The sequence below is a fragment of the Heterocephalus glaber genome, unplaced genomic scaffold, assembly GCF_053883595.1.
Source record: "Heterocephalus glaber isolate CG9 unplaced genomic scaffold, H.glaber_assembly_v1.0 deba00001058, whole genome shotgun sequence".
In the NCBI taxonomy this organism is placed as follows: domain Eukaryota; kingdom Metazoa; phylum Chordata; class Mammalia; order Rodentia; family Bathyergidae; genus Heterocephalus; species Heterocephalus glaber.
The window spans coordinates 3,214,829-3,229,631 of record NW_028258184.1 but is presented as its reverse complement, the minus strand read 5'-3'; positions in this window follow the sequence as shown (position 1 = coordinate 3,229,631).

Below are 14,803 nucleotides of genomic sequence, written 5' to 3'. Positions count from 1 at the left end.
TAACTGCACTATGAAGCTGTGCACCACGTACTGACACCTTGGTGGTCTCCTAAGATTACAATGAACTGAAAACTCTCTGTAGCGGAGTGGAGCCACAGCACACAGTACATTCCTCACATCATTTGTGGCCTGTTGGTGAGAACAAATCTTCTGTGTTACCAATCATAAAAGTTTACAGCACTTATGTGTAGCACATAATACTTGACAATGGTAATAAATGACTATTTACTTGTTTATATATCTGCTATTCTTCACTTTGATCATTATTTTAGATAAAATAGTATACAATATTTCTACTGGTTAAGAAAAAAGTTTACTGTGAAATAGTATGCCTGCTACATCAGTAGTAGTCATATATCTCATGTTCACTCCATCATTTGATTGCATCAAGAAGCCATGCCAAGTGGTTGGCCTTGTTTGTGTAAGTATATTCTATGACATTCACCATTGATAAAATCACGTAAGAAATAAGATCTGAGGCTTATTTTAAGAATGCTGAGGCTTTTATGTGGAAAATTGAAAAGAAAGGAGGGAAAAGACAGGAAGAAGAGAAACAAGTTTTAAAGTTTCTTCATGAATCCAACTAAGAACTGGTAATGGCTCACTATCACCTATTGGGAGGAGGCATAAAAGGCTAGATTCTAGACATATTTTGAAGAAAGTATCACCAAAATGATAAATTGATCTGAAATTTGAGAGCAAGAGAAGATGCAATGACAAGGGTTTTAAGCCTGGACTCTTCCCTGAGCTGTGATGTTGTTTATGGAGTTCACAGTCAGTACGGGGACTGCAAGGGGAAGAAGAGCTCAGTTTTCAGTATCTGTGAGACTCACACGAAGTAGTGAGCACTTGGTTGAGTTCCTGAGCCTGGAAGCCTGGACTACAGACAAAAGTTTGAAAATTATGGAAGGTGTTGTATCCCATGAGAGTTTGAACTTCTATCTTACGAGAGATAGGAAGCTATGAAGATGTTCTGTCAGGGAGAAAGTATAACAAAGGTTCTGTGGCAATCGTGTCTTCTAGCCCTTTGGTTCTGAAATGTCAAGAGTGAGCAACCTAGATCAAGATTCAAAAAAAGTTATGACCTCTTAGTAAAGTTAATTAACACACTGAGGTGTTTGAGATAATTCTGACTATTGGCCAAGAGTCAATATCATGAAGATGACAGTTTTGTCCAAAATTGCTTGTGAACTCAGTGAGAAACTCTGATCAAAATTTCAACAGTAATTTTTATGAAAATTGACAACTTTGACATAAAATTTATACCTGAGAGTAAAAGGTGCCCAATGTGGGGATGCATTCCTGTAATTCCAGGGACTTGGAAGTCTGAGACTAGAGAACCAAGAGTTTGAGGTGAGCCTGGGGAATGTAGCAAAATCCTATCAAAATAAATAAATAAATAAATAAATAAATAAATAAATGTAAATGGCTCAGACAATTTTGAATAATATTTAGGAGGCACTCACTCTACCAGATATCAAGAATCAAATTTGGGTATTGGTACACAGAAAAATAAATATATCAAGAAACAGAAAGAGAGCCTAAAAAATGAACTCACATATACATATGAACTCACATATATATAAGGCTCTGGAACAAGTGAAGTATTTGCTATGAAATAAATGGTGATAACAAGTGGTTAGATCCATTCACTGATAATTACAGGGTGGTCAATAGGTAGCAGGTGCTGGAATAGATATTTTACTTCTATTATTTAATATTCACAACAATGTATGAAGTAAAGGTTATTATTAATCCTGTGTTATTTATGAGGAAACTATGGTATAGCAAGGCTAGGTCACTTGAACAAGAACACAACTGCCAATGGCAGGTGGCAGAGTTAGTGTGTCTCCAGAGAAAAGAATAAAATTAAATCCCTACCTCAAAACATAAAGAAAAAAATTTGGTGCTGGTTAAAAGTCTTAAAAATCACAATCACAACTATACATTTTTAGAAGGAAGTATTTTGTTAACAAAGGATTTTTAAGCAAGATAGAAAACGCATTGATCATGAAAAGGATGGATTCATCTGATATCATTAAATACAAAAGTGTGTCTACACCAAAAACAAACTAAATGGACAAAATGCACCATTAACAAAGTAAAAAGGCAACCACTGGGAAAGAATATTTAAAATCGAGGCTCATCTGGAATCACTACACATTGGGAAGGTCATAATTATATTTAAAATAATTCAATACCAGGTAAAACTAATCACAATAGCTCTGAGCCCTTCTCTTTGCCTTCCTGAGCTCTTCAGGATCCCCAGCACTGCCTTGTTACACAACAAAAGGTCTCAAATCTCCTAAGACTAGTGCTAATTATTGTGAATATTACCCTTGCTTACAACTCATGGGACCAGTAAAGGGAGAGGGTCATACAGAGGATAACTGGATATATGATATTTTATTACTTCAAAAACACACACACACACACACACACACATGCACACATGCACACAGAAATTTTGCACTACTAGAAAAAAGGTTGGCAGTAAGCCAGTGACAAAATACTAATCTAGTGAGTCCATGGATATTTTTATATCAATTTTTGTGTTTCAATTTTCAACAAAAAGCCTTAAAAGAAATAAAAATCACACATTATGTGTTTCAAAGTAACCTCATTACCTCATTATCAGGAATTAACCCAAAAAAGTAGCAAGCAAGCCCTAGCCATTTAGTATCTTAAGCTTCCTACATGCTAAATCTCAGGTATTCAAAAAAGACAAATTATGCTGTTACTTTATCCCTTGACTCAAGGGCACTGTCAACTTTTGTGTTCACAAAGCCTCTACACTTGGATCTATGAGGGTCATGTGCCTTTGGTTTTGTGCCTAGTTTGAGTCCTTTCCCAGCCCCCAGGAGATACTGGAACCAGGTCTTCTGCAGTGAGCACATTCATCCTGGGATTCCCCACTTCCATTGATTCTGGCCTGAAAAATGAGATCAGGCAATTGTTTTTCTCGTTTTTTCATTTCCATCTCCAAATTATAGTGACAATGAGAACCATTTTTAAACATATATATTGTGGGCTAGCAATTTGCTTTGTATTTAATCAGATGATTCTTCCGCTGTCTCTGCCAGGGTCACTCATGTGAGTGTACAGATTTGATGGCTCAGTTGCACACTGATATCAAAGTTGCCCTCACCCACAAGTCTAGAGGCCATTGCAGGCTATTGGCTGGGCCACATGTCTCCAGCAGACTGGCCTGGGGCCTGCACTTCTTCAGATAGAAGCAGCTGTCCAAGAGATCAAGCTCTGACACAGAGACATTTTTCAAGTCTCTGATTACATCACAGACTTAGAGTCCCATTTGCCAAAGTATGTCACATGGCCAAGTTCAGAGTTCCACAGGAAGGAACAATAAAAAAGGTCATGGACACAGAAAACCATGGATTATCGGAGGCAATTAATTTAACAATTTGCTATAATTACATTATATGTATATATACCTATATCAATCAGTTTTAGAAATAAATGCAACAATAGGATAATTGTTACATAAATTATTAAGCTTCCCTCCTTCTATTCAGCCCCTCCTTCTTCCCTCCCTCAATCTCTTGGTCCCTTTCTCTTTTGAAAAGATCTATCTCCCTATTTCCTACTATCTATCTTTTACTTTGCTCTTTATTTGTATTTGGGTTTCTCCTTTATAACAGAACCTTGTGATATTTAAACTTGTGTGTTGGATTTATTTCACCTAACAGTACAGTCTCGGGGCATCCATTTGCTTACAAATGACACAAGTTAATCTCTCTTTATGGCATAGTAACAAGGATTCTGTTCTTCATTATAAATAATTCCTCCTGTGGGATCTCACTTTTGAAGTCTGAACTGGTTTCTATAAATTAAATTTGTGTTACTCCTACTGTGTGCTTTTATTCTTCAATGTGTTGGTAACTGACCATAAAATACAACTCCTCTAACATAGACATTTGCATCCAACTGGAGCAGAAATAATTTGGGAGCTTTTAAAATTTATTCTAGCAAAAGTGCTTTTGACTATCCAGCATTCAATCCTGTGACTTCTGCACAGCTTGCTATTTCCCAGGACACATAAAGAAAGCCAAAATGCTGAAATCAGGCTGCTCAGGACTTCCAAAGAACACAAGCAGGTTACTTCTTTCTAGACAAAAAAAGAATCTTAGCACAATAGACTGACACTGCACCCTGCCTGCTGATCTACAAGTTTGCCACATACGAGGAGCCACTCAGTCAAGAGAAACTAGGAACACATACTGATGAGATGAGGCATCACATGTCCTGAGAGACTTGTTTCTGGTTACAACACTCCTTTTAAAACTTCTGATTCTGCAGGTGCTACTATTTCCTCTACAAACAGGACATTTATAAATGGCAATTTAGGCACTGAAAAGAGGTTACACTGTAAGTGTAATAGTTGACTCTCATTTACATGTTCCAAAGGAGAAATTAACAAATGTGTTCACAGATGTTTTAAATTAACAGAACATTCAAACATCAATCATATTTAACTTCAGATTTAAGTTCACAAATTAATCTTTGTATCAAATATCCATGTGTGGTAAATGGACAGTCACACCCACTATGAAAGCAAGGTAAGCAAGATTTTACATTTCAAAATACATCAGCTGACAGAGGGGCAGGGGATCCAGACACCTCATTTTCTGTGGCAGGAGGTTGCCAACTTGCTTCTAAAATGTGCTAGAAAGATACCACAACATTAATTCTAAGTATAAAATTTACTACTCCAAATTGACATGTGTCTGTAAGAATATAATTTATTCTAAATGGTAACTTAACTACAATAATGTAAGCATGGTATGTAGAGAGAGAAAAATGACATCATTTTATGCACTGACTTTATCACATCACATAGGCTAGAGCATTTAATTTTGAATAATGTAAGATAAAATAAAATGCAGACAGAAGTGTGATCAGGAGAGTAGATGCAATGCACAGCCGTCATTCATGGGGTGAGGTGGAAACATTTTAATTGGCAATTAGACAAGAGGGAAAAGTGGTGACCCCAGAGGATAAAACCACTTGTACAGGCAGAAGTTAGAAAAACGAAAATTTTTGAGGCAACAAGAAAAAGAAAATTCAAGCCAAAAGAGTGACTTAGTGATAAAGCAAGCTGCTTATATGGCAGTCAATCTTCTATCATTGTTTTTTAAAGATTATTTAGGACTTTAGGGTATAAAACTATCTGTATATTTTAAATCTGAGACAATATTACATGTATTCTTAAAAAGCAGGTACTTTTCTTTTTATGTCCTCTGGATTTACTAAAGAATATGACTTGGGTGTCTATTTACATGGACTATGGATTCAAATTCTTGGCAAAAGGAGTCATTGGCTTTAAAACCTCATAAAAAAGCATGTGTACCTATCAAAAAAAAATCTCTGTTGGGGCTGGAAATAATTCAGATTACCAGAAACTACCACTTGTGCTGCTGTCCTCCCATTTCTAGGTAGGATTCCCAGACCCTGCATCCCCTTTCACCTCTTGGCCTTAAACCTGTCAGTGACTACTAAATTCCAGATTGTTTTACAGATTATGTACTATATTCAGTTATTATTAAAAGCTTTCTTCTTTTATGACAGCTTCTCCTACTAAATTGTTCCAGGAGGAAGGATATACTCTAAGTTTCCTAAAAAGTCATAATGGTGCAAAGATAACACAATAAGAGATGAAGTGTAAAATCAGAAATGACTTCCTTGTTATTCAGATGCACCACTTGGACAAAATCCCCAACAGCAGCAAATTAAAGGAAGAGAGGTTTATTTTGGCTTACAGTTTTCAGAGGATTCCATCCATGGTCGGTTGCTTCAGGGCAGAAACAGCATGAAGGGAAGGCATGGCAGAAGCAAGCTGTTCCACCCACGGCAGTTAGGAAGCAGAAAGAAAATGAAGGAGGAGCCAGGGGCAAGAGTAAATCCTTCCAGGTCACAGCCCTAGTGAAACTGCCTCTTCTGTCTAGGCCCCAGCTCCTAACAGGATATTCAGCTATGAATTCATCAATGCATAAATCCACCCCCATGATACAATCACCTTTCAAAAGTCCTGCCTCTAAACAAGTGAGATTGTAAGGGGACATTTTAAATTTAAATCTTACAAACATAAGTAGATAAATGGATGGGTGGATGGATGGACAGACAGGAAATTGGGGGGTATTTATTACAATAAATTGCTTCATGTGATTATGAAAGGAGACAGGCTCTGAGGATCTGAGATGGCAGTCTGGAGTCATAGAAGTGATGATTTAGTTCTAGTTCAAATCCAAATGTTGAGAACCAGTAGAGGAAATGGTATAGTTCTCATCTGAAGGCTGGCAACCTTGAGACCCAAGAAGAACCAATATTTTAGTCTGAGTCCATTGTGAGGAAAAAAATGTGATTTCCCAGGTCACAGGCAGTCAGGCAGGAGGGATTCTCTTCTACTTAGGAAAAAGTCAGTCTTTTTGTTCAATTCAGACCTTGAAATGATAGGATGAGGTCCCCCACATTAGCGAAGGCAATCTGCTTTATGCAGTTTATGAATTGAAATGTCAATTGCATCCATAAATATCACCACAGTAACACATAGAATACTATTTGATCTTATATCTGGGCACTGCATGGTCCAAGCAACACATAAAATTAGCCACCACACTTACCATATGGCAATAAGGAACCATTTGTGATTTTAAGTAGAGTTGTGAAACTTCCTGGCATGTTATAGTTTTATAATCACCAAGATACTTACCTGTGGTAAACTAGGACTGTACACAGATGAAAGAAAAAGCAGTGCTTTTCCAATGTCTGCATCATTTAAGGGATGCAGTAATAATGGTACTACTAGGAATGTGGAATTGGTCCCTGTTAAGTGCAGTTGCAATTGATTTACTTAACAAGAAAAGAGTCTGAAATAAATCAGCCACTACCTCAAAACAAATGTAGAAGTGGAAAGTTCTATGGGTTTTTTTTTTTAAATCATCTTAATCAGAGAGACAGTATGCCAATCTGAAAACAAGGGTCAGGATTTGATTGTGACCATAGCAGAATTTCAGGGAGTCCTTAAATGAAGAGCTCTACCAAGTCTCCTATGGTGATGTAGGAGCACCAGCAGAAAATAGCAGAGTACTGATTGGATGCTCTTACGAACTTTGCATTTCCCAATTCTCTTGCATCCTGTGAATCTGCACCAAAAGGCAAAAGCATCTTGCTAGGAGGAAATGGTTTCTCCTGCCTGGAGATAATGCTGAGGCCTCATTTGCACAGATGACTCAGAGCAATATATCTGCTCCACTCAAGCAGTCTCTTTCACTGCTGCTAGGCCAGAGCTAGGATCAAGTGTTTTCTCCAACAGGGCAAAGGCTTCCCCATTTTGGAGAGAAAAGAAAGCATTTGCCAAAATACTGTGGAAAATAAAACCCACAGGATTGTATCTTAAGAGTAATCAACTAGGTTCACATAAGATTGCATAATAAATGGTTTCCTGGGGTAAGACCACTCTCTTATGACTTGGGATTGAATTCCCAGGCAAGGAACTACAGTCAGTCTTAGTACACCTGTGGGACAGCTATTTGAGGCATGAAAAGTGTGTTGAAATAAACATATTTGAAACCTGGTCAGATCTGAATTAGGTTTATAATTCAGTTGGGGCATTGCACCAAGGTTACTTTCCCACTGCTGAGAGAAAATGAGTTAGTTGGGATGGCACTGAGTAAGAAGCTCACAGCAGCTGCTCTTCACAGGTCCTGGTTGACAATAGGTGGCAATGCTGTGGCTTGAATGAATGCATCATTAAACCCTTGAGGTGATGGTACTAAGTGAGGCTTTTAGAAAGGTATTAGGACGTGAGGACTCCACCTTCTTGGATGGGAATAGTTCTTTCAAAAAGTGTTTGATGGAATCAGTTCATCCCTTTTTGCCTTCCTCTTTCTGCCACATGAGGAAACAGCATTTCTTCTTGGTGCTGTGAGAATGCAACACAAAGGCGCCATTTTTTTTTTTTTACCTCCTTGCACAAACTCATCAGACATCAGATCTGAGGAGGACTTAACCTTAGATTTATCAGCCTTGAAATTTCTCACACTTTATGAAATTTTGTTATAGCAGCAGGAATAAACTAAGACAGAGATATGTTGGAATTGAACTTCTTAATATGATGGAAGGTAATAAGATTTGGAAATTGCAGGACAGGGTCAGATGCAGGATCCTGTAGGAACCAGGATGGAAATTACCATAATTGAAAGCAAATCTGAAATAGCAATCAGTGATCTAAAACAAATGTAAATTTTCATCCATGACTAATAGACAGTGGCATTCCTAAGTGTCCTTGAACCTGCAACACATAGGGTGCTGTTACATAATGAAGGATGGTAAAGAGGAATGTATAAATTTGAGGAGATTCCCTGGGATACTTTTTGTTGTTTTGCTTTGTTGTCCAGCATTAACAAGAAACAGTGTTCTTTTCACAAACACTGAAACCTTAGAAGAGTGGCGACCAGGAGCTTAGACAGTCACTGAGGGGCCTGTGTTCCTCCATCAGATAAGCACATCTCAAGTATTAGAAGTGCTACCATGAGTGAGAGAAGTCTAGGTCAGGTGGTAGAGTGAAGACAATTATCTGTTGTAGCCTCACTGCCAATTACAGCAAGGTGACTAGAGTATTTTCCCATGAGTCTCTGGTTTTAAAGTGGCTTTAAAAGATAAAATGTAAATGGGTACCATGCGGTCACAAAATACAGTGCACTTAATGTGAAATGTGGGGCTTGGAGGTGTAGCACAGCAATAGAGCATTTCCTAACATGTACAATGCCCAGTTCGATCACCAGAACTGCAATGAATGAATGAACACATAAGTGATATCAGGAATAGATCACAGAGGATATGTCCAGGTTCCAATTACCTCAGTCTCTATGATGATCGATATGTTTTGGATAAAATCCCAAATGAGGGTTCTGTGTCTGTGACTAAGGCGTGTGAAAGGCCATTATACCCAGTTTCAAAGACTTCATTGCCAGGAACTCTCCACCACTAGGAGCAGCTCTCAACAGTTACTCTTGGGGATTGGTGATAATGTCTATTGATCTCACCACTCACATGAAATAATATTTTGTTAAAGCTTTGAGACAGAATTTGCATAACTGTTTAACATAGACAAAATTCACCTATTTAACATGTACCACTAAACTATGCAATTTAATGATGTCTGTCATAACAAAGATGTGTGCAGGCTGGGGATTTAGCTCAGTGGTTTCACCATGTGCTGTGCAAGCGCAAGGACCCGAGTTCAATCCCTGGTACTAAAAAAAAAAAAAAAAAAAAAAAATGTGTGCAACCATCACCACAGACATCTTCATCATCTCAAAATGAAACATCAGAGTGGTCATCTCTCATTCCAATCTCCTTATCCTCATCCAAGTTTTCTCAAATTTGCTTCCTAAATCTATGAATTTGCCTATTCTGAACATTTCACATTTGCTAGCTGATGTTTTGTTCTTGTAACTAATACCTAAGGAGGATCAATATAAAAAGAGGAAAGTTTAATTTCAGCTTACAGTTTTGGTGGTTTCAGACCAAGACCTGTAGCTTTGGGCCTGGAGGAATTACATTGTGGTGGGAGCCCTGGGCAGAGGAGGAGGACTGCTCATTTCATGGTAGAGAACTGAGAGAACATGAGAGGCCAGGACCCCACTGTTCTCTTCCAGGGAACCCCCTAGTAGGCCCTACTCATTAGTTTCCACCACTTCCCAATAGCACCAAGCTGAGTAACTAAGCCTTTAACACTGCACCGTGAGACATTCCAGATGCCAACTGTAACATCACACAGATGGAACTGCACAATATGTAGTCTTTCCATTCATGTTTATCCCTACTGTAGTATGTATCAGTTACTTCATTCCTTTATAATTCAATATTTGTTTGCCCTTGTAGTTTTCTTTCTATATATCTCTCATCTTTTTAGACTGTTTCACTTTTATTGCTTTATTTTGTGTGAAATAAATATTCTGTAGTGTCATATAAATTTCCTCAATGATATATGCAGAGCAGTTTTTGAGTGATCTATTTGGTGGTTGTTCTGCAGCTTGCTATATATGCCTTAACTTATTGGAACCAGATTCAGATGTGTACTAAATTAATTATAGTGAAATACAGAAAGGTTACACCTATGTTATGGCTTGTATCTAGATGTCCCCCAAACCTCATGCACTCATAGGTGGGGCTTTCCAGAGGTAGCTGGATCCAGGGTGTGTGATGTTGGATTAAGGGTGTGTGGCACTAGATTAGTCTGCTGATTGGTTAGTATAGTTCTGGCTGTGGCTGAATGGATTTGTTGAAGGCAGAAGCACGGTGTGGGTGGCATCATCCAATAGGCTTGTAGCCTGGAGGGAATATAAGGGGAAAGGGAGGCTTGCTGCTTGCTGCCTCCTGCCTACCCTGCCATGGACTGTTTCTCCTCTGCCATCCCCTCTGCCATGCCACCCTGCCTTGAAATCAGGAAACTGTGGATGAACTCTGAGCTAAAATACAACTTTCCTCTTTTAACTTGTGGGTGTCGAGTATTTTGTCCCAGCAACAAAAAAGTAACAAGAAAGCACATATATAAGGCTCTATTCTATTATCTTTTTTTTCTTGCTTGCTTGCTAAAATACACATATGCTGAGACTAAATCTTCTCTTTTTAAACAGTTTTATGGAAACAATATTTGTACATCTCTGTGGAGGAAAGTATGATCATCTCTATGAGGGAAACTATGATACATAGATACATGATCAAATCAAGGTAACAAATACTTTCATCTCTACAAACATATATCATTTTTACATAATGGGAACATTCATCCTTTTCTAGTTATTTTGAGATATACCATAGTTTTTCAGAACTGAGAGTTACCCTACTGTGCTACAAAAACCAAAACTAATCCTTCCATTAAAGTGTGTTTTGGAGTCCATTAGCTAATGGGTTTTTTTTGTCCTTGAGCTTCCCAGGTTCTAGTGACCACTATTTTACATTATTTTTCTATGACATTGACTTTTTAATTTCCATAAATGAATGACAACATGTGGCATTTGTCTCTTCATCCTGGCTTACCACAGTGACCCAGTTCCATTCATGTGCTTCAAATGACAGAGTTTCATTCATTTTAGCCAAATAATATGAATATATCCCACATGTTTATGGCTTACTCTCTTTTTAAATTTCCTTTGGCTGCCACTATTGTGGTTTACCTGAAAATTCTTTTTATTATTGGGCCCCCATTCTAATTTAATGTGACTGTCTCACTCATTCTTTTAATATGTTAATGTATTCAATAAGATTATGATGAAGTCTTTCAGAACTGAGAACATTTCTACTCCTTTGGGTGTTCTTTCATCTTGGCATTGATTTCTTATCACTGATTTTAAAGCCTTATTCTTAAAGGGCTAATTTCCTTATAATTCCTTCATGAATTTCCTTACTAAAGAGCCTAAGTACTCACTAAAGACATGATAAAAAAAAATACAAGCTCCTAGAGAGGCTTAGAATAGAAACAGCATCCTCAGTTAGACAGAAATCAAGAAAGACTCTACACAAGAAGATAGATTTGGATTCGGAAATGTACCATGAATGATGGAAAAGAAAACAAATCCCAAAGGGATAGTTTGAGTTAGAAAATGAGAACGCACAAAGTATAAAACCTGTTTGAGGAATACAAATTTAGTAATACAGATGTTATAAATTTTAAAGAGATAAGTCAGACAGATAGTTTTAAAACACTTTTTGGAAAGCCTTAGAAGATGTTTAATTTGGTGCACAATGAAGGGTTATAAAAATGATAATGATTTAGGAATTTGCCTTGTTTCAGCTATGCTTTTACAAATGCTATCCAAAATCATGTAGTTCCATTATTTGTAAGGCCATCTATTCTTTGTAATGCCAAGTGCATTCCCATGGCTACTACTGCCAAGACAAGCATAGTGTCATTCATTATAGTTATCTTGGAATCTGTGTATCCATTTTACTTCATAATACTCCAAAACCTAATTATAATGCTGAATAGTACATTTCCAGATATGATCTCCAGTCTTTTATTGTTTCCTCATGTTTATTCACTTCTGAAAGAATGCCTGCCTACCTTACATAAAGTGCTTTTCATCCTTTTGCTATTCAGCATCCAGTTTAGAAGTCTGGTATTATCTTTCTGCTTGAATGAGATCCCTGTGCAGCTGCTTTTAAAAAATCATGCAGATACCTAACAGAGAGATGACATCCTCAAACTTTATTATCAGAAATATTACCACCCAGTTGGACTTGAAATTTGGGATGCAGGTGTCCACAAATGTAAGTTTCCAAGCCATCATCAAAATTTTGCACTTACATTATTATTGCCTTTCTGTAAGAATTTCATTTGTGCAGTTTTTATTCACATAGCTCATCCTCACAATAGTTTGGTAAAATAGGCTAATGTACTTATTAAAGATAGCCCTTATCAGATAAAGGGTGATTAAGAAATATGGTAAGTATTTAAATTAAAAAATTACAATAAAAGACATTTTGACAGAGCAGTACAATAAGGGTGTTCAAAGTGAGAGGGGAATACTTTGAGGGGAATTAACTGCAGTGTGACTTTTGCTGTAATAAATTTTTTAAAATTTAATCATTTACCTTACATTTTTATCACATTTCTTATACATAATTTTGAATATGAAGTTGGTATTATATCCCCATGAAACAGTACTTATACATAATTTTGAATATGAAGCTGGTATTATATCCCCATGAAACAGTGAAAAGTGTACCTGATTCAAAATCTCAAAACTTGTGCACAGTCTCAACTGCTATGGAGGCTCAAACAGGAAAACAGCAATTTCTGGGCCAGCCTCAGCAATTTAGCAGGATCCTATCCCAAAATGAAAAGTAAAAAGGGCTAGGATGCAGCTCAGTGGCAGAGTGTTTGCCAAGCATTATGAGACCCTGGGCTTAATAACCAGGACTGAAAAATCAAAACAACATTTGTGTTCAAATCTCAATCATTGATGCTTGTGTGTTTGAAGAACTTAGAAAACTGACTTCACTGAGTCTCTACAGTGTCTACATATCTGTAAAAGTAAAATTTCATGAGAATTGTATAATTTAATGGAAATAAAGACATTTGGCATGATTCTTGTATGACTGGGTGGTAGCTAGAAAATAGTGGAACTTCTGTACTTCTTAAGCTTCTTCTTTAAAGAGCTTGTTCTCTTTAAGTCAGTGCAGTAATTTGGGTTTGTCACTATACTTTAGCCATCCTAATTCGCTAAGAATTCCAGAAATACTAGATTAGAAATCTATGATCAACAACAACAAAAAAAGATTTTTCTCAATTTAAACAGCAATAAATGCTCGGAGCAGTGAGAGCTTACCTAAGTTCTAATTTTAGATTTATTAGGAGTTTATCAAATATGCTGTCCATATCAGTGTTCCAATTTTTAAAAGTCAAAAATTAAAAGTTGGTCTAGACTCGTACATCAGAATGGCTCACATGACTGTAATATTGCCTGGTAGGAAAGTAAATTAATAAGTTGGGACACAGAAATAGTTAAAGTCGATTTCAGCCCTTAGAATAAATAATTATAAATGCAAAGCACTTAACATTTTGCTCTCCTTGTACAGAATATAGCCTTCTACATATGCTCATGACTAAAGTCCTATGGTTTTTTAATGTTCTAATACTATTCATTCCTAATAAAGAATTTAAAATGTAACCATCTTCAAAATAGTAATGTTTCAAAGAGTTCAGGAAGCATTTTTACTTTTCTAATTTCTTCAAAGATAAGACTGATTTTCCTGTGATCTTAGTTCAAACACTGCTTGTTATTTTCAACAACATAAAGAATAGAAAGGTTGCAAATCCTAAGAAATATTTTTGAGGCGAATGAACACAAAATAAGTGAATGCTAATGTCCACCTCAAGAGTTGAAGAGAAGACTTTGCTGTTCTCTGGTGAAGAGCAACCACCATGAGCATAGCTCGTGCTACTCTACACTACCTCTCTCTCAGGCTGGGCATTGTTACCTATTTTCAGTGCATTAAAACTTCAGTCAGATTCCATCACTCCCAGGGCAGAGGAAGTGAGCCAACCCAAGAACCCAGGAGGAGGCTCCTGGGCCACCATTCCACCATTCCCAGGGCAGAGGAGGTGAGCGGAGGCTACCCAGCTGGCATTTCACCGCTCCTGGGGCAGAGCAGGTGAGCTGTACAGGTGCTGGCACCACCCCCCACCCCCACCATGGAAATGAGAAGACACATAAACAAGTCTCGAAAACAGACTTCCAGATCATCTACAGCAAGCCCAAAGGGAAAGGAGATGGAACAATCTGATACTTAACCACCTGGACTCCCTGAACTGACAACAAAAGAGGATCTGGAAAAAATGAAATCAGAAATAATTTCTCACATAACAGCAGAGATTGTGCCCATAGTGCAAGATATGATTAATAAATCTAGAGAGGACACTGATAAAAAAATAGAGGAGCTGAAGAACACGATGGAATCCCAACACAGGAAACAAATGGAATCCCTAAAACAGATACAAACAGATTTCCAAGAGATTAAAAACTCCATTGAAAGTCTACACAGCAGAGTGAACCAATGTGAGGATAGAATTTCAGATACAGAAGATAAGATTGAAATTAGTGACCAGGAAAAGAAAAATTGCTTTAAAATCATAAGGGACCATGAGAAATCAATCCAACAGCTGCTAGATGATGCAAAGAAGAATAACATAAGACTGATCAGAGTCAATGAAGAAACAGGAGAGAGTGCAGATGACATAAAAAAACTGTTCACAAAAATGATGGCAGAAAACTTCCCA